At 42.7% G+C, this 27,959-nt stretch overlaps 1 long non-coding RNA gene across 1 annotated transcript; it reads left to right on the top strand.

The window, feature by feature from the left end:
• The first annotated feature begins 4,879 nt into the window (after positions 1–4,879).
• On the top strand, positions 4,880–23,684 carry LOC123281474 (uncharacterized). Its single transcript, XR_006520984.2, has 4 exons — positions 4,880–14,462; positions 17,344–17,411; positions 20,486–20,554; positions 23,552–23,684. It is a non-coding gene; the product is annotated as an uncharacterized lncRNA (long non-coding RNA).
• Positions 23,685–27,959: the final 4,275 nt, after the last annotated feature.

Below are 27,959 nucleotides of genomic sequence, written 5' to 3' on the forward strand. Positions count from 1 at the left end.
TACCTAGAGACAGGGAGATGAAACCAGAGCTCAGGTGAAGGTGGTCTTTAGAGGAAAAGCCGTACATGTATTAGCATTGGTTTGCCAAAGACAAAACAATTTAAAATTATAATTCCATCAAAGGTTGAAATACTTTACAGAGGCTGAAATGTGCCAAGGGAAGTGCCCTATAGTTTATTACCTCTGGGGAAGCCTGTGCTTGCAAATACTACAGAGGACTTCATGAACTCTTCATATTTTGTTCCTGTCAATCCACTATTGTACTTATTCCTTCGCTCATTCATGCACTCGACCATATTTTTCTACATTTTCTCTATGCTGGGTGCTGCTCAAAAATTTAAGATAAAATTTTAGGGGACACGATCCTTCTGCACAAGTAGATGATTCTTGTGAGCTAAGCAGAAGAGGTTATTTTTATTTTACAAAATAAGAAACAAAATTTCAGAGAAATTTGGTGAATTTCCCTTGTTGCACCTCAAATATACAATGAAGCCTTTAAAAGGTTGATGTAAGAATCCGCTCTTCTTCCCTCAAAGCTTGACAACAGTCCCCAAGGATCTATAATTTATCAAGCAAACAAGTAGTTCTGGGGGCCGGCCCGGTGGTGCAGTGGTTAAGTTCGCATGTTCCACTTCTTGGCGGCCTGGGGTTCGCTGGTTCGGATCCAGGGTGCGGACTTGGCACGGCTTGCCAAGCCATGCTGCGGTAGCCGTCCCACATATAAAGTAGAGGAAGATGGGCACAGATGTTAGCTCAGGGCCAGGCTTCCTCAGCAAAAAGAGGAGGACTGGCAGTAGTTAGCTCAGGGCTAATCTTCCTCAAAAAAACCAAAAAACAAAAAATAAAAAACCAAGTAGTTCTGAACTCGACACCTCCATTCTCCCTCCCCGAGTCCTGGTAGATCTTGAAGCCAAGAAGAAATTGAGGGCTTGAATTCAGGTCTGCACGTATTCAGAGTTCAGAATAATGTGGCCAAACTCTGTTGCCTCCCACAGAGCTGTGTGGGACAAGACTTTTAGCTTCAGAACCAGTGTGTCTGAGACCTAAGTGAATAAGTGATTTTTCTACGAAGAAAAGGAACACTCTCTTGGCTCTGATAGAGTTAATTTTAAGATCAGGAATATTCCTGAAGAACCTGACAGAGACACAACTCTGGACTGTGGGGTAGCTCATTTTGAGGCTGCATGAGACTAAATTTATTCCTCCCTCATGCTTAATTGGCATCTTCATTTCCCCCCTCCGGTTCCCTGATCTGAAAGAAACGTCTATTACTGACATAGAGGAACAAAAGGATATCTCCTCCAACTGGCTATTGCATTCTGTGAGTGACAACAATAGGAGAATTAACCCTTGAGAAGAGAAAAGAAATCAGCCCTCGCCCTTCTCTGAGGGGTGTTGCACCCATATACAGGAAGAGATGGAGCCCCTCTTTAGAGAAGGAGTATGTTGATTTGAAAGCGGGCTTTCTCCATTTTGTTTCCTTGCACATTGATTTGAAGGAGCACATGTTTGGTTGCCTCGGTTTGGCTGATTCCCAGTTGTATCTTTATACTTGTCTGTGGAAGATGAAGCAGCTAAGTAGAGGGGAAGCAAGTGGCTGCATTCACAGATGATGACTTATCGCAGCATTGTGTACTGTGATGGTTTCAAATGCGATGTACCTGATTGATTTGTCCTTTTCTTTTTTTTTTTTTTAAAGATTTTATTTTTTTCCTTTTTCTCCCCAAAGCCCCCCAGTACATAGTTGTATATTCTTCGTTGTGGGTCCTTCCAGTTGTGGCATGTGGGACGCTGCCTCAGCGTGGTCTGATGAGCAGTGCCATGTCCGCGCCCAGGATTCGAACCAACGAAACACTGGGCCGCCTGCAGCGGAGCACGCGAACTTAACCACTCGGCCACGGGGCCAGCCCCCTGATTTGTCCTTTTCTTGTCTTCAAGTATTCATGTCTAAATGTTTTGGAGGATTGCTACTGTCATGCCGATGAATCTCTCCAAATGCTCTTCCTTTGGGGAATAAATAACTATAGTCTCCTCTTGCCTTGACATTCCTCATCTTTTCTGATGGCATTTTGTGAAATAAATGGGCATCGTTTTTCTTGGACTTCCTTTATGCAGACACACACACAAACACACATGCATTCAGATTTAGAATTCTTTTGCTCTCTAGCCCACTTTTTAAAGAATCTCTTACTTAAAGATGGACTTTTAATTTTTTAAAACCTCACGTGTCTATTAACTCTCCTCAAATGCATTCTTTTTAGAAGATGACAAGGCTGGAAGTTCAAAAGCTTTTTATCTTAGCACGATCGCTGGGCTAAAACAGGCAATCAAACTATTGGCTAACTGAGGCACTCATGCTGGGGAAAACGCTCCCTAAGGCATGTGCACAGGATGTCTTATTCCTAAAGGAGAGGAGACGCCACAGTAATTTGGGGAAGACTGTTAAGGGCGAGAGCTCTCTCAACCAACAGACAGTCCTATGGAGTAACTGCTCGGACCATGAGCTTTGGAATCAAGTAGAAGGCGATTCGAATCCTATCTCTGGTGTTTACAAACTCTGTAACCTCGAAGGAGTTGCTTGCATTTTCTAAGTCTCCATGTCTTCATCTGTAAAATGGGGACAATATTACTATATACGTTATAGAGCTGTTGTGAGAATCAAACGATGTGTGTAAAGTGCTCAACATGGTGCCACGCATCTATAAAATACTCGATAATTGAGCTCTTGTGGTTATTCTCTAGTTATTAGAGTAACACAGAGGCGTTTAGGTGGGGTAGAAAGATCAGTAGCGTAGGAGCCAGAAGCCTGAGACCCTGCATTTGAAGTATCATTTAGAAAGTGGCTGTGCCTGTCGCTGATTCCACAGAGGATTTCTCATTCTCCAGCACTGTTTAAATGGCAGTAGAGAGGGACACCCTCTCTTCCCACTGACATTCAAAAAGTAAGAGTCAAAGTTGGATGAAGAGTGTTTCTGCTGAATTTATGGAGTCGCTGTCTTTATGGGCTTTTCTTGAAATGCTTGAGGCCGAGTCAGAGAAAAGCTACGAGGAACATTTTCTGAGGAAAGACGTTCAGCAAGCTTCACGAGGAGAGAAGGGACCATCTCTCCCTTTTGAAAAGCTTTTTGTGAGGCGCTAAAGATGAGCCACAAAACAACTAGATCCATCGCCCAGGCAGGATGGCTTTCCAAGGGCCCTCGGGCACTAACTGTGACCCCACATGGCAACCTCTACTTATCTTGGATAATTTCACAGAAAAAGAGGAGAAGTGAAACCACTTTTCATAGAGTTTCAGCTTTTTCTTAGGTTGGTATTGAACTCTCAAACAGCTTTAGAGAGAAGGATAATAGAATATTTCAATGGCTTCAATGATGATTTCCTTCCATTGTTTGCCATATACCCCTCATTTTTACGAGCACATATACACTGAAGACAACTATTTGCAACTTCCTTCTTCTACTTAACGTTATGGTGTCTTTATGTCTTCATGAACTGACACAGCTTACAGATTCTTCCTGGCGATCTGGTGGTTAAGATTCGGCACTCTCACCGCCTCAGCCCGGGTTCACTTCCTGCTCAGGGAACCACACCCTCTGTCTGTCAGGTGTCACACTGTGGTGGCTGCATGTTTCTATGATGCTGAAAGTTATGCCACTGGGATTTCAAATGCCAGCAGGGTCACCCATGGTAGACAGGTTTCAGTGGAGCTTCTGGACTAAGACAGACTAGGAAGAAGGACCTGGCCACCCACTTCTGAAAAAACTGGCCATGAAAACCCTGTGAATAGCAGTGGAACATTGTCTGATGTAGAGCTGGAAGGTGAGGGGATGGCGGAAAAGATGGGGCAGGGTTCCCCCTGCTGTCCACAGGGTCGCTAGGAGTCAGAATTGACTCGATGGCACTAACAAACAGACTCATCATTTGTAATATTGTTCAACTGTGGGTTTTCTATCCTTATGTCATAAAACTAGGATTATAGAATGCTATAGCTGGGGAGATTTTCGAGCTATATTATATCTATCAAGAGCCAGTTTTTGTCAAACCCTTACTGTGTGCCAGGCACTGTGTGCTAAGTACTCTATTCATTTACTTTGGTCAGTCATCCTGATAATCCTATGAGGTAGGTTCTACTAATTCTCCATTTTACAGATAAGGCAACTGAGGTTAAAAGGTTTAAATGTCTTGCTCAGAGTTGTGCAGCTAATAGGGCTGAAACTCACACACAGGCTGGACTGAGTCCACACCCCTGCTTAACTAGGGTGCTGCGAGCTGGGTACCAGATGGTCCTTACTTTTCAGATGAGGGACCTAGACACCCAGAGGAGTGAGGTGAGTTTGCTCAGAGCTGTTGAGTTAGCGGCAGTGGGGCTGGAACCCAGTTCTCTGTGCCTCCAGGCGCAGCTTCCTCCCTGCATGCTTCCCTCTGCATCTCATTCTGTGTGAGAGGTAGAGCTCCAGTATCCTCGTGGAACTCTCCTTTTTTCCCTTGTGTTTGCAGCATTCACAGTGTGTAATTTTATTTAATTGAAAATTAAATTTTTATATAAACTACTTTTTAAAATGACACAGTTTCTGTTTTTATATTCCTTGTCTTCTCATTTTCTTGGGGAAATCTAAATTTTCAGACTTTTTAGATTCAGAAAGTTCATTTTAAATAAGACTTCTTTCCCTAAACACATTTCCCGAGGTCTCTTCTGGATTCCTCACGTCACAGCTCTGAGGCACCAGGTTCCTCGAGACTAAAGAACAGACCATTCCAGTCACTAAGTTGTTAGGCCTTTGTGTCTTTAGAAAGCAGAATAAAACACGCACATCCTGCCCAGAATGGAACCTAAATGAAGAAAACCATCAGAGGAGAAATGCACCCAGATTCAAATTAAATTTTATTTGGCTCATTTTCAGCCTATACCTTCCATTCTAGACAGATCTCTGGTAGATCCTTAAACAAATAGTCTCCATGTTTATTCCACACACCTGTCAAATGTTTCGTAAGGTCTTATCAGATCAGGGAATCTCTGTTTGGGTCCCAAGATGGATGAAATCTGCTCCTTGTGTGTGTCACTGTTTATTTACTGTCCGGATGAATTCATATTACGGGAAGACTCTGGAAGGGTTGTTAATTATCCCTGTAATCTAATTTATTACTTCGGGCGCCCGATATGTTCCATACCTTAGATAATGTTAATTTTATTCTTTAGTCAGTTGAGCCTGGTGTTTGCAAAAAGCTATAAGATGTAATTTATTTCTCCCCACTTGTCTTCAGAATATTAACTCTATTGAAAAATGATTAAATAGATTATGTAAATCATGGTCATTGCATCCACTTTAAAGGTTAATCTTGCCATCGTGTAACCAGATAATTAATTTGAATTCATTTCCGAGCACTAATTCTCAGGGAAGCCAAGGTGTGATGGGTGGCAATACCCTCTTATGGATGTCATCGTATGCCTGCCTGGGATAAAATTTGGAAGAAACAAACATTAACGCTTCGAGAACAAAAATTCCTTAGGGCCATTGAGAGACTCAATGCCTCATAGTATTAGAGCTACACTTTCTCCAGAATTTTAGGATATAGGTTTTACCAACATGTTCTCCTCTTCCTGGAGTTTTCTTAAGTGTCAATCCGTTGTTGGGAAGCCAGACCTAGCTTGGTTTCAAGGATTCTGGGACAGCCCTGCTACCTCAAACAGAAAATCTCACCCTCTTTCTGAAAATTCCAGGCCAGGAGAGACCATATCAGGTGCTTTCGTAGCTTCCTCTGTCCCTTGCCATACCCCATGCTTGAGCACATCCACTAATTAGCTCCCTCCACCTTCCCCTGCGGGAAGTCACCCACCAGCTGTGTAACTCTCTCCTCCTGGGTTGATAAAGGATTCCCTCTCTCCAGCTGGCTCCATGAATCCTCTGCCCTGTCTCACGGGAAACCTGCTGTTAATCCCTCATCTCAGGCAGGGGTGGGGCCGGTGATGTGGAGCTCAAAGCTTATTCAATTCCACGGGCCTTCTTTAAAAACTGGAGTAGGAAAATGTAAATTCAAAATTAGGCACAGACACAAATACGTATTTAGAATGTGAAAAGAAGCCACAATCATAAATTTTAAAAAGCTGACTGATACTACAAGCATCACAAAAGTCATTTAAAAAACCCTATATTTTTATTATTTAATTACCTGAAACACCTTTATAACATATTCCCCCAATTTTTTGGCTGCCTGCTCTTTGATTACTTCTTCATATGACAGCAACTCTGTAATAGCTTTTTCTATAGAAAGACGAGCAAGATAATTCAGTCTTTCCTCTACCACAGATCATCAGCATTTGTTTCTCATTGCTGATAGTTGGGTTGACTGAAAGATGTCAGCTTCACACACACACAGACTTGCTGTTTGGGTCCTACAAACATAAGATTTCTGGTAAATTCTATTTCACACAATTCCCATCAAAAAAGAAAAAAATACATGAGGCGAGTTTATAGTTGTAGATGTTGCTTTACTGAGTGTATTCTTGACACAAGAGAGCTTCCAAGTTTGATTTGGCATCGATAAAATTCAAATCCTCTGCTTCAGTTTTATCATCTGATGATTATAATTTTCCTAGACTAGCTCTTGCTCCAAACATTTCCAAGCTTATTTCTTCCACACTATCCAGATCCTTTCTCACCCATCACTGGAGAACTCGTTCATATCTCGATGTGACCTCTGGCTCTGCATCTTGGTGCTATGATGCTGGGCAAGTCAGCGCCCACAATGGTAGGTATGCTCCTGGAAACCATTCCTACATGGAATGACTATTCATAGAAATAACTGAAAACCATATTAATATATCCCATTAGACCTCAACTAAATATACCCCCAACACAAATTCCTCTTAGCTGGATTCCCAAAAGGACCAAGGACATTCTGGGGCCACTTGTTCTATGGGCAAGTAGGGTGAAGGGGAAGTTGGAATAAAAAGATTCACCAAGCTTAACTAATTTCAGCTAAAACATCTCTTTTCCCCTAATTTTACCAAGCATGTGATCATACGAATGCATTGTCAGTGTACTTTGTAAGCTCTTGGAAAGGAGCCTTTGGGAGTGAGGGACCCTCAAGCTTCACCTTCACAGGATTTCTGCCTCTCTCTGTCCATGGTGTCTGCTAGTGCAGAGTTCCTTATCTTGCCTTCCAGAGAGCACCTTATCCTACTCTCACCAAACTCGTAGCGCTGAATTGCATCTCTGCCTCCTTGGGTTCATTCCTTCTGTCTCTTCTCATGGATTATTTCTCCCATCATCTCTAGGATCCTTTCTCTCTCTCTAATGATCCAGATCATTCAGAAGCATCACTCCAATCTTCCACCTTCTCCTGAAGTACATGTCCACTGCTTCATCTCCACAGCATCTATGGTTGATGAATGTCTCAGGCAGCATGACAAACAGCACAGACCCTGCCTGCTAGTCATTGAAAAGCTCCTCCAGGGCTTTATCTCTTATAGGCCTGGCTGGAACCCTCTGGTTTAGACCCAGGAAAACGTTGCAGCACATGCCATTTGGGTTTCTGGAAATGTCACTTTAAGCTTCCCTCTCCCTCTCTGTTAATTGTAACCCATCTAGGAGGCTATTCAGCAAAAAGCACTAACTTTCCCCCATAGTCTTTTCCAGCCTTCTTAACAGGCAATGAGAGCAGAGAGATCTTTGAGTAGAATATTCTAAACCTTACTCTTATTCCTGCTTTTTTGTCTTCAGAGATCATTTCTTTCCTGCTGGATTTTCCTATCTGCAGACTCACTCTGGTCCTACCAAGCTCTTCAAAACTTCGCTCATTCTAGCAGACAGTAGAGCAGAGTGCAAAGAGCATAACTCAGGAGACAGACCTGAGATATCCAGGCTCTCGTTGATTGGCTGTGTGTTCTTGGATAAGTTATTTAGCATCTGTGAGCATCAGCTTCCTTATCAATATCACAGAAATAATAACAGCTGTGAGAATTGCACATGATACATGCAAAGTTCATAAAACAGTACCTGCTGGTTAGTAATTGATCATGAAATGGTGATGATGCTAAAATCTCAGTGTTCCTTGCGGGTGATGCTGTTCTCACGTTGCTCTGTTTCCTAGGTAATTTTTAGAGGTGGGATCCCATACCCCAGTGTTGGCCACTCCATCCTTACTTTCATTTCTGTGAAGAACGTAGAATACTTCTCTGGTCCTGTGCGTGTAAAGACACTGACAATATCTGCAAATTGGAATCGCAAAAAGTTTTGGAGTGTGGTGGGCAGGCAGAGTCCTGTCAGTTCAGTCAACAAGTTCTGCAGAGTCTGATTACACGGAATAAATATTCACTTCCCTTAGTTTTAGAAGTTGATATTATTGTGAACGGGCCCACAGCAAAACATCAGCATTGTCTGCTGGGTGAGATGGAATGTTCTTCACATCTTGTTTCACGGGAAATGTTCTGAGGATTCAGATGCAGACGAGCATGGAGCCAGCACGCACTTATTTACATGGATCTCAGTGAACCTGGTTTTTTCCTTCTCAAATTCACATTATGTGCAGATACGATGCTAAAATGATTCTTCCAAAGTAATTTCTTTCCTTTTTGATGCTATTCATATTATCTGCCTTTGCAACAAACAAACATTCTCTCACTATGTTGTTTAATTTTTGCCCTCATTGCCAAAGTTCCCCTTCACTGTGCTCCCTCCGGCTCATGCACTCTGTGCCCCGGCTCACTGGGGTGCTTCTCCCTCTCCTGTGGGCTTTTCAGCTGTTCTCTCTGTGTTCTCCTCCCACTCTCACTTCTTGCCCTGGTTCTGCAAAAAGCACATGGGGCGCAGCAATGGTGGACACAACTGAAGGACCAGGAAGCTGGCTATGACCAGAATCAGATGTCAGAGCTTGAGGTTTCCAAAATTTTACTGAAATCTAACATACACACAGAAAAATGCATAAACCATCAGTCCTGAGCTCAGTGAATTTTCACAGCATGAGCACACTCGTGTAACCAGCACCCACACCAAGAAATGGAACATTACAGCATTAGAATCCCAGATCCTCCTCTCCCATGGCCCCTTCTGGTCATTATGCCCTTCTCCCAAGGGTAACCACTCTCCTGACTTCCAGATGTAATTTTGCCTAATATTGAGCTTGACATTAACCGAATCATAGAATGTGTACTTTGAAGCGTCTTGCTTCTTCCCTTGTGTTAGTGAGATTTATCCATGTTACTGCTTCTTTTTGCTGCCGTATGCTCTGATGTTGTGGGAATATACTAGCGGTTGTTTATCCATTCAGCAGGAAATGGATATTTGGGGTTTTTCTGTTTGGGGCTATGAACATTCTATTATATGTCTTTTGGTGAATACATGGACACATTTTTGTTGGATACATGCTTATGAGCAGTGCTGTTTTCTCCTAGGGTAAACTTCCTGGCTTCTGATGAGGCTGTTTTGATAACCAGGAATATTTTGAGGTGATCTGAAAAATCTTGGTAATCGAGTGACTTGTGGGACTATAGTTTTCTTTGGTTTTGTGCTGTGAATGGAACTGAGTCCTCCAAAAATTCACACATTGAAGCCCTAGCCCCAGTGTGATTATATTTGAAGATAAAGCTTTTAGGAGGTAATTAAGGTTAAATGAGGCCATTCGTGTTGGGACCAAAAACAATAGGACTGGTGTCCTTACAAGAAGAGGAAAGGAGAGAGTTCTCTCTCTCTCTCTCCACACGTACACCCAGGGGAGGCCATGTGAACGCTCAGTGAGAAGGTGGCCATTCACCAACGAGGAGAGCTCTCACCAGAAACTGACCCAGCTGGACCTTGATCTGGGACGTCCAGCTCTCAAAACTGTGAGAAGATAAATTTCTACTGTTTAAGCCACTCAGCCTGTGATATTCTGTCATAGCAGCCCGAGCTGACTGAGACATTTTGTTCTTTTGGGTTTTTTGAAGTTGGAAAAGTATCATTTTAACATTGCTAGTAATTTTCTGTTATTTGTGGAGCATGTTTCCTTTGGGGAAAATAACCAGAACGGGCCCCTTGGTCACACAGATGTGAAGCAATCACCTGCCTCTAGTTTGGGGAAACCCTGACGTCACGGCCGTTGCCTTCGGTGCAGATGTTCCACGTGAGATGCGCGTTCTGTGCTGTCCTAGCAGGGCTGCATGTTTGCAGGCGTGAGAGACGTTTGTCTGTCTTCCCTCTAACTGTTTTTTCAGTTTCTTTGAGATGTCATTGACATTGAGTGCTGGATAATTTTAAGGCGCACATTATAATAATTTGACCTACATATATTATGAAATGATTATCACAAGTTTAGTTAACATCCATCCTCTCGTATAGATAGAAAAAAAAGAAAAAGAAAAACATGTTTTTTTCCTTGTGATGAGAACTCTTGGGATCTACTCTCTTAACGACTTGCAAATAGTCTTCCCTCTAAACTTGAATTTAGAGTGGCCTGGCCCCAAAAATTGCCTGCTCGTGGGGGATGGGCAAACTTCTTTGTTCAAAGTAGCTCAGAAAGGACCAGCCACACTGAATGCCTTCTCTGTGCCCTCACTCTGCACCATGCACTGTGCTAAAAACTTTACATGGATTGTCGCATTTAATTAGCTCAAAAACCCTTTAAGGTGGGTACCGTTATTATCCTCATTTTATAGATGAGGAAACTAAGGCTTGGTGAAACTAAATAATTTGTTCAAGATCATATAACTAGCAAGCTGCAGTGCTCAGAGTCAAACTCTGTCTGATGGCGGTTTCAGACTCTGAAACCACTGTCACACATTCACACGCACTCACACACATGCACAAGAGAGAAAATTAGTATTCTCTTTACTGATGCTGGAGAAAAGATCCTAAAAATGGGTGGGACTAGGTTGGGACGTTGCAATTGGATAAGTCTGTTGGTGGCCCAAATGGTGTGCCAATCCATTCTCTCTTTTCTCTTCCCTGCTCCATGCTTGGGATGCCGACCCCTGTGGACTGCATCCCTTGGGCCCCTTGCTGACTGGCTGCCAGGTGGATTTGGTCCAGGGAGACAGCGGCAGGGCATCAGAGAGGGGATCAAGGTATCAAGGGGGCAAATGGATAACCCACTCCATGCCTTCTGTTCCTGCCAGTTGGCCCCATCTCTACCTTCAGCTTGCACCCAGCTCTGGTAACTCTATTTCCTCCTTGTCTCTCTGGCCTTAGTGGAGGTAATGGCTTCCAATGTCGCTAGTCTATGGATATCTTTGTTCTCTGGTTTGTTGCCTTAATCTTGCCTATACATCTGTGAATAGTTCTTCACAAAATCTCTTTATTCAAACCACCTGAGATGAATTCTGTGCCTTCCCAGAACGCTGAATGATACGCTGAGTGGTTTTAATTAAGACCAAACAACCCAAACTTCGGGAAACGTACTGTCAACAATTGTGATTGCCTTCTTTGGGCCCTGGGGGCAAGATTATCTTCACTCATCTTTGGGCTTCAGATGATGGGATCCTGAACTCCGTCTTCTCTGGAGCCAGGGAAAGTTTGCTCTGAGAAATAGGGCAAGAGCGCCATTGGTGGGCAGTTGTCTGGCCCCTGCAACATGGTGACAGGTAGAGGGAAATATTAAGGATAGAAAAAGCCAACAGGAAATTCCCTGTGGAGGCTCATGACCAATGGACCCAAACCACATCAAGTTCAGATTGGTTAACAGTGATCTAAAGATTGGGAAAATTTACCTCGTTTCTTATAACAACCAGTTTATCAGGAGTTCATTATTTCTCCCCCCCCCCAAAAAAAACCCCCAAATCCGAACACAACAATAATGAAAAAGATACTAAAAGCTTAAGGTTTAGCCAAAAGAAAAGGTCGCATTTAGCTTTGGGGTTTGGGACACCAGTGTAGCAGTCTATTAAAATTTTGATTCACAGTTGTCATCATGTGATTGCAGGAGAGTAAGTGGAATTCTGCCCAAATGCATCCTCTGCAGTAGCCAGGTTATTTTTCAGTCTGTCCTACCTCTTTTCCTTTTGGAACTCTTGTTTCCTGCTTTCCATAAGATCTGTGGGTTCTGTCAATTGAGGGTTCTCGCTGCCTTTGCCATGGGGACAGGCACACAACCCAGTCTGACTGATTAGATTATTCTGGAACCAGTGAGCTGTCCAGGGGCTGACTCAAGGCAAATCAGGATCCTTTATTGATGCAACTATTGACAGAGGAGCTTTAAGGGCGGAATAAGCTCACAGCTGCCTGCGGCCATTTGCTGTCACAAGGAGAAAGACTTTCAGACAATAAAGCTAAACAGAGAGAGATGGACAGACACAGTGTGCCCTTCTCCTTGTTCTGGCCCCTGAATCCAGCAATGCCTGTAGGGCACCCTTGGGCTTTCAATAATATGAGCAATGATTTCATCTTTTAAGAAGGAGCTAGATGTTGCATTTCTGTCACTGTACAGTGAAAAAGTTTTGACTAATTCTCCTATCCTCAAGAATAACTAATTCCAGTCAATACAAGGGAGCATGTTGTTTTTTTTCTTTAAAGCTTTAAAGAAGAGAATTCTTGCTCTTTCACCTGTTTCAGAAGTGAAAGTCCTCCTTGTATTGATCCCTCTAAATCCATCCTGTGGCAGTTTAAGTCAGCTTCCTTTGTTCTCTTCTCACAGGTTGTACAAAGTAGCTGGTTCCCATCTTCTGCAGAGTAATCTTTGTATCATCTAGGCAAGTAATGGGGTAGCCTGAAGCCAGTTTCCTCCAGGCTAAGAAATTTGAGGCACTTCAGTCTATCTCAAAGGTTTTTTTTTCCAGCACGTTTCTCTCTGAATTGCAGAATTTTGAATCTTTTCATTTGATCTGGAGAGGTGGAGGGAGGTTCCAGAAACTAGTAGAGAAGGTCTTTATTGAAAAAACTTTACTCCAATTATAAAGAATTCTATTACTGTAATTTCAATACTAAATAAATGTTTCAGAAAATAAGGTAGGTACAAAATATTCACGCAGAAAAAAATGTAAATATATATATCTATAAACCCCTTTTTGGTTCAGTTTCAAAGCAGATGGCAAATTTCTGAGGATGCACTTAGTGGCTGGGTTTTGCCATCCCGTCGATGTGTTGTCAAGGTGAAGGAGGGGCCGGAGCCTTTGATGTCTGCGAGGTGGGGCTTTCTAGGTCTTTCTTCATGCTCAAAAGAAGAGTATTGGTTACTCCCAGTCTCTTTGGAAATAAGCTTTTAGGGAATCAGGCCAAAAGGACTAGAACTTGGGGGAGTGTGTTTCATGCCAGGAAGCCTTAATTAAAGAGTGGGAGGTATAGATTTTCTTGAAGAAAGACCTCTGGTAAAGATCTATTTTTAACCTTAATGAATATGCTATTAATTAAAAAGTCTTCCGGATAAGACACAAAGACTTACCAAAAGATTATTGTCTGCTATGTTTAACCTGGGAACATGACACAAAATGCTTTAAATAGGAAACTTATTACATTGAAAGAGAACTTTCTCTTGGTAAAATCATGTTCAGAATAATGAACTGTCAATTTGCTTTAATTACTTTTAAACATATAAACATTTTCAAACACCAAGATAACACTGTGCCCCAGGAAATCTCCGGGTGCAGGGGGCTTGGGGTTCCTGAGATGAGCTGTTATTTCTGATATCCAGCAACGGTTTTGCAGACATGTCCCCAAATAAACTATTTAACAAAACTCAACTCTCTCTTCTCCTCATGTTCTTCTCTTTATCTAACTTCTAAATATAATTCAATCATAGGTTTGAGCAATTTAATTAATTAAATTACCACCACTTGCGTAAAGAACAGTGTCTATTCTTGGTGAGCTAAATTATTTTGAAGCAAATTAAACATTTAGAAAAGTGGTTTGCATCCCTCACGGCACATTAGCGTTACCGGGGGAGCTTAAAAAAAATACTAACATCCTGGTTCCACCCCCAGAGGTTGTGTTTTAATGGGAATGGGAGGGGAGGCAGCCGCTCTGAGATTTTAGCTTGCAGTCAAAGGTAGGATTCACCGACTTAGCGACTGAAAGAAATCACACTGCCAATTCAAGTGCAAGTCACCAGAAAGCAGGATGGCTTCGCAGGAAGAGCACAGGATACAGAGTGGGGGGTTGTCATCTCACCTGTACTTTGTCCCCTGTTTGGACTTGATCATGTACTTGGCCTCTTCCTCTCTGTGCACCATTTCCTTGCTGGTAAAATTGGGATAATTATGCCCAGTTTGCAGAGTTGTTTTGAGGAAAAGAAACACCTTGTACATGAGGGAACCTCTGTAGCAAGAGCTGTTATTAATGTCGCGTGTAACTCTGCCTGGAAAAAATATTTTCTTTCTTATTTGCCTCCCCTCTGCGAATAGGAGTCCAAATCCACATTGTTTCTGGGAACTGTGAATTCTCTGGACTTGCATGGATGGTCCTAAAGGCTATACTGAGGTTGCAGAGTCTTAGGGTTTAGAAAACCAGCACCTGTACTTCAAAGCTGAAGCAGCGTGGGTCAGTGAAATGAGTTTGAAGGTGAGTCCAGCTTTTTCACGAATTGAGTTACCACCTCTGTTACTATGGACACGTTACCACCTAGCTCTGGGCCCCTCCGCTTCTTAGTTGGTAAAATCAGATTAGACTAGAGGATCTCTCAATTCTCTCCCAGTAACATGAGTCTGTGAGCTTTAAAGATCCTACAAGATCCAAACTAGAGAAGCCTGCAACATTTTTATCTGTCTAGAGGAAAAAATAGTGCCCAACCAGCTTCTGCAGTGGGAAGGACCCAAGAAGAGAGTGGATTTTCTTATTCTGGAAAGCTGGTCCTTTTGCAATTAATAGTGGAAAGGAGTTCCATCCTGACTTTTGGCTTGGGGACAGAGTGCGTGAGTCTCCCGGTCAGTCTTGATGGAGAGTAAGGTCTCAGGATTGACATTAGGGTCAAAAGGAGAGCACATCAGAGCTTCCAGGGAGTCTGAGCTCTATGGTTGCCAGGAAAGGGTCTTTTATTGAGTTCACAGAAGAAATGGAATGAAATCGCCCATGTAAGATTTAGGCTGAAATCGCCAGTGCTACCAGGACACTTAGAAGCTCTCCGGGTGAATGGTTTTCAAACTGAGCCTGCATCAGAATCTCCTGGAGGGCTTGTTTAAGCTCAGGTTCCTGGACCCCAGCCCCAGAGTTTCTGATGCAGCAGGTCCAGGATGGAGCCTGAGACTTTGCATTTCTAACAGGATCCCAGGTGATGCAGGTGATGCTGGTCCCAATCTCATACTTGTAGAACCACCGCTTTAAGTCTTACTTCACAAACTCTTGTGTTGCTAAGAATCCCCTGGAGCACTTGCTTAAAAGACAAATTCCTAGATCCCTCCAGTGGGAATACTGATTTAGTAGATTTGCAATGAGGCCCAGGCTGTTCTCATCATCAGGGAATCTGAAAAAACCCTGACTGGGTCTACTACCATTCCTTGAAACAGAATCACCTGGGAGGTAGTTTTAACAAACACTGCTCCCTGGGACTTCCTCCCACTCTTCAGACTCTGATTCTGAAGAGTGGGCCTGGGAGACTCTGCATTTTAAAAATTTCTCAGGTGACGCTGATGTGTGGCTAAGTTGCCTCATCTTGTAGGTGAGGACACGAGGGAGGTTAAGGCATTGCTCTAGGGTAAGTGGTAGAAGCAATGATAGAAGCTGCATGGCTGGACTCCCTGTGCTTGGTCTACACTGCCACATTTCTTCTTGTCTGGTCAATCAGAGGCTAGGGCTATTTCCTCTGCCATTGACCTTCAAATGGAGAAGCCCAATGAATTGGATATTCAGCTAAGTTCTGACACTGATTTTTTGACTCAAGTGAGTGTCTTCCACTTCAGTTTAATTCTGACACGAAATGCCTGGAATTAGCATCAGATCTCACAAGTTGAAAGGCAGGGTCCCCAACAAGACTGCTCTTACTTCAGATGCCAGTCACAGGTGGGGTCCCCAGGCTACCTACACTTCTGTCTGACTTGGTTGCAGGTTCAGAGCCTCCCACAACCCCTTCAGGTTTGCTAACTCACTAGAGGGACTCACGGAAACCAGGAAAGTGCTGTGCAGTCACGTGTTCCTAAACGACAGGGATGCGTTCTGAGAAACACATCCTTAGATGACTGTGTCATCATGTGAACATCATAGAGTGTACTTACACAAACCTACATGGTATAGCCTACTGCATACCTAGTCTATATGGTACTCATCTTGTGGGACCACTGTCATATATGTGGTCCATTGTTGATTGAAATGTTGTTAATGCAGCATAGGACTGTACTTCCAATCACTATTTTATTACAAAGGATACAAATGAACAGACAGATGAAGAGATACATATGGCAAGATCTGAAAGGGTCCCCAGAGCAGGAGCTTCTGTCCCTATGCAGTTGGGGTGCACCACCCTCCTGGAACATTGATATGTTCACTAACCGGGAAGCCCCTGTGAGCTTTGGTGTGCAGAGTTTTTATTAGGGTTTTGTTACATTCACATGTTTGATTAAATCATTGGCCATGAGAAGGAACTCAATCTCCAGTCCCTCTCCCACCCATGGAGGTTAGGGGGTGGGGCTGAAAGTTCTAACTCTCTAATCACATGCCTGATCTTTCTAGTGTAGTTAGCTCCTTCTTGAAACCAGTCAAGGGCCCACCATAAGTCACCTTGCTAGCATAAAGTCAGGTATGGTTGAAAGGGGCTCAGGGACAAAGCTAGATTATATGTCAGGAACTGGGGGCAAAGACCAGATATATTTTTTACTATATCACATGCACCCACAGCCTCCCAAACTAGGCTTCCCTTATAAACAAACATAGTTCCCTAGATTCTCGTCTTCCACTCCCACACCATCTACAGGGAGTAGAGCAATTCAGCAGATTCAAATGCAGACTGCGCAACTGCTCAGCTCATTAAAAAGACATTCTCCTTGCCTTTGTAGAAATAGCTCCAGGTTCCACTTCTGCTGAGACCCCAAGCAATGTGTTTTCTCTCCCGATGTGTGTAGGAGATGTGGCTTCCAGAAGGCCAGGTCCCAGCTGTAACTTTCGCATTCTGAATAATGCAGTTCAATGAGACATACGTCTCAGTTAACAACACTTAACTTTTGTTTATTGCATTGGGACTTTCAAAATACTCTTACTTTTCTAATTTAGGCTCCACAGTAGACAACTATGTAAGGTAGGAGGAGAAGGATAATGAATAATATTATTTATTCAACAAACATTGAGTGCTTCCCATAGATGTGTCTAGCACTATTCTAGCCACCAAGGAATAGAGAGGAATGAAATGTGGTCCCTGCTCTCATCAGATGGGGAACCATTTTTCAGACAAATGGAGTGACTTGCTCAAAGCCATGTGGGTCTTCTGACTTTCTTCTCATTGCTTTTTCTACTATAGGGTGCAGGGAGCAGGAGCTTTCCTTAGGAGGGTCCCAGGTCATGTCAAGAGGACCTGCCAAGGACATAGTAAGTGCTTCTCTGGGATGCACAGGCCCAAGGTGGCCTTGCACGTGGTATTCGTTTCCTGTGGCTGCTGTAACAAATAACTACAAACTTGGGGTTTAAAACAACAGAAATTTGTCTTCTCACAGTTCTGGAAGCCAGAAGTCTGAAATCAGTATCACTGTCTGAAATCAAGGTTTCAGCAGGGCTGTGCTTTCTCCAGAGGCTCTAGGGGCTAATCTGTTCTTTGTCTCTTCCAGCTTGTAGTGGCTGCTGGCATTCCTTGGCTTGTAGCCTCATCGCTCCAATTTCTGGGGCCAACATCTGTGAATTACTCCCTGCTCCATCTTCAGACCACCTTTTCCTCTGTGTGTGTGTGTGTATGTGTGTGTGAAATTTCCCTCTGCCTCTCTCTTACAAGGACATTTATGATGGCATTTAGGGCCCACCTGGATAAACCAGGATAATCTCCCTCATCTCAAGATCCTTAATCACATCTGCAAAGACCGTTTTTCCAAAAAAGGTAACAATTATAAGTTCTAGGAGTAGATGAGGGGCCATTATTCAGCCTAATACTCACCTGTGAACCAAAGTAATGTTTGAGCAGAGGCCATCAATGTTTGTCTTTAATCTACAAAGGAGCCCCTCTCCCCGCCCCCCATGGCCAGAACTCTGGACGTTGAAGAGTGCCTGGAGAATCAGCCCTGAGCAGGAAGGGCCTTTCCCAGATTCCTTGCACAGAGCTAATAGCTGTGGAAGGATCTGGCCCCCTACTTTCCAGTCTAAGGTTCTTTTTGCCAAAAAGTTTTCCACTGAGATCAGGTTTGGGCACTCTGCACATCCAGGGCCCCTACCTCTGCTCCCACTCCCCTCCTAGGCCTCTCTCCAAAGGCCTATCTTGACTCACTGTCTCCTGGGTTACTGTTGCCGCAAGAGGGGGCGTAGGAGGCAAGGCAGGAGGTTCCAGCCTGGTCTGGTGACACAGAAGGAGCTGAGGATGATCCTTGGTTCTGTCCCAGAGATACCACAGGCAACTACTCCTTCCCCACTCCACCTCCAAGTAGAACTGCAACAGAACTTCCCAGGGGATGGGTCTCAGTGCTGTGGACAGATGCTGATGAGCAGGGACAGATGCTGATGAGCAGCCAGAGCAAAGGCATTGCCACCTCTCATTAGGGCTGGGCTCCAAGGTTAGGCTCTGTGAATGCAGAAACAGAGGAGCCTTTGAAGTGGAAATTAAGAACTGCTGAAGGGTCTTGGTTCCCTAAAAGGAGATTTCTTCCTAGTGACTGATTAGATGGAAATTCTGGAAGTTTCATGTCATTACCACAGTATAAAAGCAAAATACTAGTGGGCTTGCCTAAAAAGATAAACAGAGCTGAAGGAAACCTCACCTTCCCCAAATTAGCTCCTCGTGCCAAGATGTCCACTAACAGCCTACCTTGCTATCACCCAGCTGCAAGCCTGGGATCTCTTTCATTTTCCTTTCTTCCTGATATCTATTGGGTTGCCCATTCTTGGAGACTTGATCTCTGCAATTCCTCTCACATCAGCCCTTTTTCATCTTCACTGTCCTATTTCTGGCCCTCATTGACTTCTCCCCTCTTTATTTTAATTACAAAAACAACACAGCTTGTTTCAGCAGGGGCCAACAGGAATGCAAGGAATGCAAGGAATGCAGCTCTAGAAGCTGGAAGACAAGGAAATGAACTCTCCTCTAAAGCCATCTTGATTTTGGCCCAGTGAAGCTGATTTTGGACTTCTGATCTCCAGAACTGTAAGAGAGTAAATGTCTATTGTTTTAAGCCATGAAATTTGCGGCAATTTGTTACAGCAGCCATAGGAAACTAGTACAGATGGTTTCTTACTGTTTGAGGTTATAAATATTTTATTTCCTCCTACCTCTAGACAGGAGCTCTTGACTCCAATCTTCCCTGGCTTCAGTTTGTTCATATGGCCACTCCTCTGCTCCAGGGCATTTAATGGCTCCCCACTTCTGAAAAATGATATCTAAATTCTTTAGCTAGAAGGCCCTCCCTACACCAGCCCTAACCCACTTTTTTAGCCTTAAAATGGACTATTCTGTGACCACCCCCACCCTCAACACTTCCTACATTCGTTACTTGGCTCACGAGTTTTTCAATACATGAAATGCCTTCCTGAGCCCATCTTTGAAGATGGTACTTTAAACTCCAGCTCAAATGGGATCTCTCCCAATAAGGCCCCTCTGTCCTCTGCCCACCCTCAACAAGATGTGATCTTTGCATTCTTCAGATATGCATAACACCTGGCCTCTCTCTTCCAGCGAATATCAATTCTACCTTGTATTTAAGTTATATATTTAAATATAAAGTGCCTAGCATGTAAATAATTTGCTGAATTACTTGCTGATTAAATATGTATTGAACTGAATTGAAATGTGAACCATGCCGTAGAACTAGGCTTACTTCCTGTTTGTGTTATAATTTGATACCCATGATGAGATGGAAACACCATTGATTTTAATAAGAAAAGATGGACATAGGAAAGGAGGGCAGAGCAAACTAACTGGGCTTAAATAAGTTTCCAGTTTTTCAAATCTCATCCCTGTGTTGTGCCTTTAGAGATTCGAGAATAAATATCATGGTGATTCATGAGAAAAGAATTTGAGAATATTCACTGACCCCAAATTCAATAATGATTCCCTACTATGATTCCATCATTGAAAATGCTAATACCATCCCAGGCTGCATCTACAGGAGTGCAAGTCCAGAACAAAAGAGGATTGTCTCATGTTTCTTTCAGATGCATCTTCTGTGGGAGGTTTGGTCAATGTGATCATTGTTTCCAGGATCTGGTACAGCACCCAAATGACCTGGAAAGCTGTTAAAAAATACAGATTTGTGGATCCCACCTCCAAGAAATTCTGAATGAACAGATCAGGGAGAGCCTAGGGGTCTATATTTTAACCAGCACAAATGGTTTGAGGCTCACTGGTCTAAAATAATCCTTACGGTTGTTTCCAATTCTGGAATTCTATTATTCGGAGTATTGTGTCCAATTTCTGGTTCCATTGTCTCAAGCTTCCTCCTTACTGTCTCTGCTGGTTCTCACCATAGGCAGTCCCAAGCTTTGGTCTTCTGACGCTCTACCTATGGGAAAGGGAGTACCTATAAATTGGCCAACAGGTAAGGTTTGGAGTTTTAGCTAACTGGTTATTTTAGAGTTAGTCACTTAATATACCAAGCCTCAATTTCCCCATCAGTAATGAGGGCTATAACTCACATGTCCGAGACACTCACTTTATTTCCCAGAGATGACTGAAATGGACATAGGATATTATCACAGCAGAGGAGCCACCAAAGACAAAAATATGCAAGTGTTTTTATCAGGTGGTCTTGAGTATGTGAAGGTGAGAAGACCCCAGGTGGCAGTGGCACGCATAGAACTGGCATCTCGTCAAGCTGATCCTGTATTCTAGAAGGAAACCTGCAAGATTAAAAGAAGTCTTGTCGCCCATAACCTTTTCCTCCCCTCAGAGGCAGAAGTAGTGTTAGCTGTTCCCACTGCCTGGGGGTGGAAAAAAGTGGTAGATGGAAGCCACGGCTGGGGAGCAAGATGGCCTTCTTGCTCTGTCCATTCCATATCAGAGATTTACTGCTGCCTCCTAAATAAACAAAGCCGTCGGGGCTTTAAAAGCCCAGACCAGACAAATGACCAAGAGGAAGGAGTCATTTTTCAGCCTTAACACTATTTGTTTATTGTGTGTCCACTGTCATTAGCCCCTAAGAGTGAAAGCAGACTGGTCCATTTCATTTTCCTATTATCTAGTTTATGACATCATTAAAATTAATTGAGCGCTCATCTCAACACAGAACAAGCAGGCCATGTGGAGGAGGCAGTGTTCCTGGAAATATACTGGCGGAGGATCTGAGTGTGTTCTCCCTGTCAGGATGGTGCAGCCTGGACCCTTATCCCACGCAGGTCACGGAACCTTAGCTAGGACAGTTGTGCATCACGGTGGTCACTCCATGTCCTCAGCCCTGTTGTTTCTCAGTAGAAGGTACCACAGGACTGAAGCAGTGCTTGGAGTCAGACAGGAGAGAGTAACACAATTTGCACAGTTGTTTCCTTCGGATTAAAGAGCAAGTGGAGAGTTTCTGTTTAGGATGACGACAAAGTTTTGGAAATGATGACAAAGTTTTGGTAGTGGTGACAGTTGCATACTATTGTTGAGCGGATTTTTAATGCCACTGAATTGTACACATAAAAATGGCTAAAATTTTATGGGTTAATTTTATATTATGTGTATTTTACCACAGTCTTTTTAAAAAAGGAAGTGGATTGGCTTATAGATAGACTAGTCCACTGGTAGAGAGGGAGGTAATCAACAAACACTTGCCACCTTGTTCCCTTTTGATTTCAAATGGCACACTGAACAAGCGATATTCTGTCCCTTCTGTAGGGTTGACTTACCTTGGAAGCAGTGACACATGCTGGCTCTTGTTACAGGAACCACACAGGCACTTATGCTCAATGTAATTCCAGGGCGTTTGAGAACAAATGGAACCCCTCCAAATCCTAATACTTATATATGTTTTGGCAAGGCTTGAACTCCTTTTGTGCTCCAAAAGATGGACCTAAGAGTTTGTCTCTGGGTGGACTCTCCTACTTTTCCTATGGAAATGATAAACGGTTCATCTCATTTAATGTAGGTACTCCATACAATTTTTTGAGTGCCACCTCCCCCTTTTTCTTTCACTTCCAGAACTGAATACTTTAGCACAGAGCTGGAAGAGGTAAAGGCTTTTGGATTTCTGGCCCAGACACACTTCATTCTGCCCTTTTTGAGCCTATGGATGTCTTCACCACCTGGAGTTCAGACTAATAGGATTGTAAGGTTGGAAGAGGCCAAAAGGTTCCCTTGTTATCTTCCGTACGATGCCTATCACATGGTCACGGTCGTTGGTCAGACACATCTGGTGTGGCTCATATCTTTGAGAAAGGTCACACCCTGTGACCATTACTCGTGTTATCTCCTCAGAGAGCCCCTCAAAGTTTCAGACATAAACATGTTTCTAAAGTATCTTCCAGAAATCCAGAGGCTTATAGTTCTGCTAAGTCTGTGTTGCGTTCAGATTGGGTTATTTTAATATTCTAAGAAGACACTTTCAGGTTTAGAAATTTCAGTTCAATTCACATTTTCTACTTGTAATTTCTACCTGGAAATTACGTATGGAAGCTGAGTCACCTCCCTCGCTCCTGGAGCCTGAGGGCAGTTGCCAAGGCCTTCCTCATTATTCAAACCACCACACATTCACACGAATGCCAACAGCAACACTTGATGCGTGTAGAAGATTTTCATGCTCACAGGTCATGAAATGCATCAGAATGCTTTCTCTGCATCCTGTACACTAAGGATTTATGGCTGTCTGCATGCTGTATTTCTAGCCACTGTATTCTGAAGGGAAGCATCCTGCCCTGAGGTAAAGACAGCTTCTTTATTCATATTAGAAATGATAGCAAGTAAAGGGCAAGAATTTTTTTAAAAATCTCACTTCTGGTATGTTCAGAATGAACATCTTATTGAAATAATACCTTTTAAGTGCTTCCTTTCGCTGTTCATTTGGGAAGATATTCCACAGATTGTACAGACACCCTCAAATGTTGCCTGGTCCGAAATCTTTTATCTGTAGCTTTAGAAGAACAAAGGGTATGACATATGGAGAGGAGAAACCAGCGTGGGGAGGCATGGCTGGGGACAGGGACGGGAATGTAAATCACATAACCGATTCTTACCTCAAAACAGTTTTGGTTGGTTTCTACCTGTGGGGGGCTGTCCTTGGGTACAGGAGGGAGATTACATATGGGGTGATTAAGGGCATTGTAATTCATGATGTGATTCATTGATAGTAATGCAGAATTGCCAGCTTTGCAAATCCCACCCCTTGACCAAAGCCATAGTTTAAAAGGAATAAAGGAGGTGGGTTTTATTTTTACATAGCCATGGTTGGTATGGATTGGACTGTGTCCCCTCCAAATTCACATGTGGGAGTCCTGACACCCAGGGTCTCAGAATGTGACTATTTGGAAATAGAGTCATTGCAAATGTAATTAGTTAAAATGAGGTCATACTGGAATAGAATGGGTCCCTAATCTGACATGACTTGTCTCCCTATAAAAAGGAGAAATTTGGACACAAAGACACACAGAGAGGGGAAAATGATGTGAAGACACAGGGAGAAGACACCATCTATGAAGGACATCAAGGATTGCCAGCACACCATCAGAAGCTAGGAGAGAAACATGCAAGAGATCCTTCCCTCTGCTAAAAACAAGACAACAGGCCCCAAATGGAGTCGCTGATGCTAAGCCCGTGTCACCAAACCAAGACTTAAGTTAATTACAGTATTAGCTCTCCAAGAAATGAAATCTTAAACCAGTCGATCAGGAATTGCCTGATCGGCTCTAGTTGGGTAATCTGCCTGATAGACCCCTGCCATCCCCTACAGGAAAGTAACCTTGCGATAACCAACCTACTTGTTTGCCTAATGTAACTTCCTTGTTCCTGCTCCTTTCTGCCTGTAAGTCTTTCATTTTGTATATAGCTCCTCAGAGCGCCTTTCTATCTGTTAGATTGGATGCTGCCCAATTCATGAATCGTTGAGTCAATAAGATCTTTAAAAGGTACTCAGTTGAATTTTGTTTTTTATGCCTCACAGTCCTCAGAAGGAACCAACCCCATTGACACCTTGATCTCGGACTTCTAGCCACCAGAACTTGGAGACACAAATTTCTGGTGTTGAAGCCACCTGGTCTGTGGCAGCCTGAGCTCACTAATGCAATGGTCACGCTAAGAGCGTCCAGTGCTTACATTGTTTTGCAGTCATAGAAGCTGCAATACCTTACAGTGCAATTTTATTTTCAAAGCATTTGTCATTAGAAATGTTTCTTAATATCTTGCCTTCTATCCTGTTCCTCTTATACTCACCTCATGTACACATGTAGATTTTTATAGAATTCAAGGTCTTTCTCTACTCCCAATTCCTAATGCTTGGGATTCCTATGCTCAGCCCTTGAAAACTTCTCCAAAGACTTAAGAATCTTAGCATCTCAGTTCTGTCATCTTAAAATATCACATCGCAGGTTCCTTATTACATGTCCCACTTTTGGCCTCCAATCTGCCCACCTTTCTACCCACCTTGAATTGCTCCTTGCACACCTCTGTCCTTTCTGAAAGTCTGAACGTCTCTGGGGTTATAACGGAAAGGTCGATGGGAACCTCCACAGCTTGCTGGATGTGGCCTCTTCACTTACATGGTGCCGGTTGTTGGAAGGGGTCTGGTGCAATTCTGTGGACTCTAGTGAGATGACAGGGCAATAGGCACCCCATACTTTTCTTGGTGCATATCACATTTGCTTTTGGGGCAGCCATAGGTTCTCTTTTGCTGGCCTATTTCCACATGTCACACTGCAAGTGTGATCTAAGTTTGGATGTTTTTGCATGTTGCACTCACAATCTGATCCTATCCACCTTTGAAGTATCATTTCCTTCCAGAATTATTTTGATGTTGAGCAAATTAAAAATTTTACATTTATAACTTTGTATTTCTATATTCATACATACGCACTAAGTTGGCAATTTTTAGGATGATAGATTTGTTCCTGTGGTCAATCTAGTGAGCCATACTCTTTGAATACCATGGTTGGGGTTTTTGGACCAGCGTTTTCTGTGGTGAAGACATGGCTGATGCCTCTATTACCTGTAGGCAGCTGGGTCTTCTCATGACAGTCTTAGCTCAGTGTAACCTCAAACAGGATTGAGAGTCAGTTATCCTAAAAGCATGGAAAAGTTATTCAGATCTTTGTTCAAGTCTTTTGAAAGGGCGTCAAAGAGTAAAACTCAGTACACTGAATGTCATATAGCAACACGCTGTAACGTTCTCTACCCGACAGTGCTTTTCTTCTCTTCTCCGTCTCTCCTGCACAGCATGACAAATGGAGAAACTGACAAAGAACAAATCCAGTCTGCCCCTCCCCTCCCAACAACTCACACCTGTGGATCCCTCTCCCAGCCCCTCCCCCTCAGGCTGACATTGTTATCATGCAGATTAGTTTAGTCTCTCCTGGATTTTTCCAGATGTCATTTTTCACTCCTATTTAAATCTATGGTCTTCAAACTTTTGACTGTTTATTGCATCCACAAAACCTAATAACCAGAAAGAGAAAGTTTCAAAATGTTTATGTACCATTGATGTATATATTTTGTCCAATAAAAATGTGCATAGAAGAAATTGTTAAAGTTTGAGACTAAGGTCATATTTATATCTCATACTATATATACATGTTTTAAAGCAGTTTATTGACAAGTTAACAAAACTTTGCCCTCACAAAGGAGCTTATGAATGGTAATTTTCAGTGGAATGGTATGATTGAAAATGCTTCATTATTTTAGAATACAGTGGCGGAATACTTGTGATACAGTAACTCTAATTCAGGTTATAGGTTCAGTTCTGTCTCTCTCCCTCCTTCGCTCTCTTTCTCTCTTTGATACTTGACTTTATTGCTTATTACAGCTGAAATAGTTCCCTTGCAAAGATGCGCAGAAACAGATGGACTATGTGCCCCTTTAGAGGCTCATTTTCATTCCACTCCACTGATTATGCAAAGGTTTTTGCTTAAATTCTGCTAGTGAATTTCATCTTCTCTGATGTCAATCAGTTGCTCTTCCTGACTAATCACAAAATATTTCATTTTCGTACTTTTAACAAAAGGTTCAAAACTCACTAAAACTCTGAAGACGTTTCAGCAGAGTTTTGATAGTTTCTTTAAGTATGCTGATATGAGGTTTTATAGGTGGCACAGAATTTTTTTCAGGTAAAAATTAGACTATATAGACATGGAAATGTTTCCAAATATCCACTTTCAATTTGTTCTTTTCATAACATGTAAGTCTTCAAAAAGCACTTTCTCACGGATTGACCAACTTCTTTTCACATCCAATAGATCATCTCTGATTTTTAAAATACCCCATGATGTGAGCAGATGAAGACTCGCTGAGGAGTAGGAAAAATGTCAGCTCTTCCATTGCCTTGACGTTCTCTTGTGTTTGCATTATTATTATCTTTAGTTGACTCTTTGGGTTGTTTGACTTTTTTAGGTGAGTTTTCTGTGGTAAAGATATGGGCAATTCCTCGAAGGAATTGTTTTAAGCCACTTGTTTTTTTTGTGAGGTCTAGTTTAATTAAATTTAGATAACATGATCCATAAGTCCACCTAACCAGTAACATGTCTACCGCAATATCTTTCAATAACCTGACAGCTCATGGCTAAATGAGGGGCTGTCATCATCCTCCTTGATCAAAGACTCCCCACTCTTTTCTTAAGACACTGGGAAAGCTACAGGGGTGCCATGACTGTGTCTGGAACATGTAGACTAAGTGAGGGTGCCAATTCCAACATAGATGTTAGTATTAGTTAAGTTAAACATTTATTTTTTAGATAAAACTAAATATACATGAAAATTCCAACATTTTCCTCTGCACCCCTGTGGATCAACATCGGACACCCCATTTTGGAGATCACCGATCTGAATCAGCACCACAAAGTCACAGAATCCAGAGAAACTCAGAAACTGCCTTGTTGGGGGAGGGTGATTGGAAAGGCTATGACATCCTCTAATACTTTTTATTAGATTTTGCTATATTGCTTACAATAGCTTTGGGAAACACAAGGGTCAGATGGATCACCAGTGTCCAGTCAAGGGAACTCACGGCAAGCCATCCAGCCACATCCAGGATTACTGGGACTATCTATGTTCATTACCTCGAAGCGCTAAGTGAGTGTTTGTTCCGTTGTCATAAAGCTGTGCTGCCCTTGTGTTATGACTCCAGTGGGACTTCTAAAGATAAGCCAGAATATCCAACAACAAACAAGTTACCAAATCTATCAGACTCATTCGTTAGGACTTTTTTATTAAGTTAAAGAAATACAGGGTTCAAAACTCATAAAGACTTTTGCAGGGCTCATAAAGTTAATGTTCACACTGTCTCTAAGGATTCCTTGACCATGATTAAGAAAAACAAACAAAAGAAAAATCTTCTTATTTCCCAGAGCCCTGGGAATATCACAATGGTGGTGAGGTTCCAACAATTTGGAAATGTTTATCACCCTTTATTTTTTCAACACACACACCCCTACATTGGTTTGTTTCTGAGTGATATGCAAGGGAATAAAAAATCATTTGCTGGGGCCAGCCCTGTGGCCAAGTGCTTATGTTCACATGCTCTGATTTGGTGGCCCAGGGTTTTGCAGGTTTGGATCCTGGGCACAGACAAGGCACGCCTCATCAAGCCATGCTGAGGCGGCGTTCCACATAGCACAACCAGAGGCACTCACAACTAGAATATACAGCTATGTACTGGGGGGGCTTTAGGGAGAAAAAGAAGAGAAGGAGAAGGAGATTGGCAACAGATGTTAGTTCAGGTACAAATCTTTGAAAAAAAAAAAAAACACAAAAAAACCACTCAGAGTAGACCAAAAGTGTCCTTTTCACAATGTCTTAAAATGTACCAAGATTAAAAAAAAAAATCA

Source organism: Equus asinus, chromosome 27 (assembly GCF_041296235.1).
Source record: "Equus asinus isolate D_3611 breed Donkey chromosome 27, EquAss-T2T_v2, whole genome shotgun sequence".
Classification (NCBI taxonomy): Eukaryota; Metazoa; Chordata; class Mammalia; order Perissodactyla; family Equidae; genus Equus; species Equus asinus.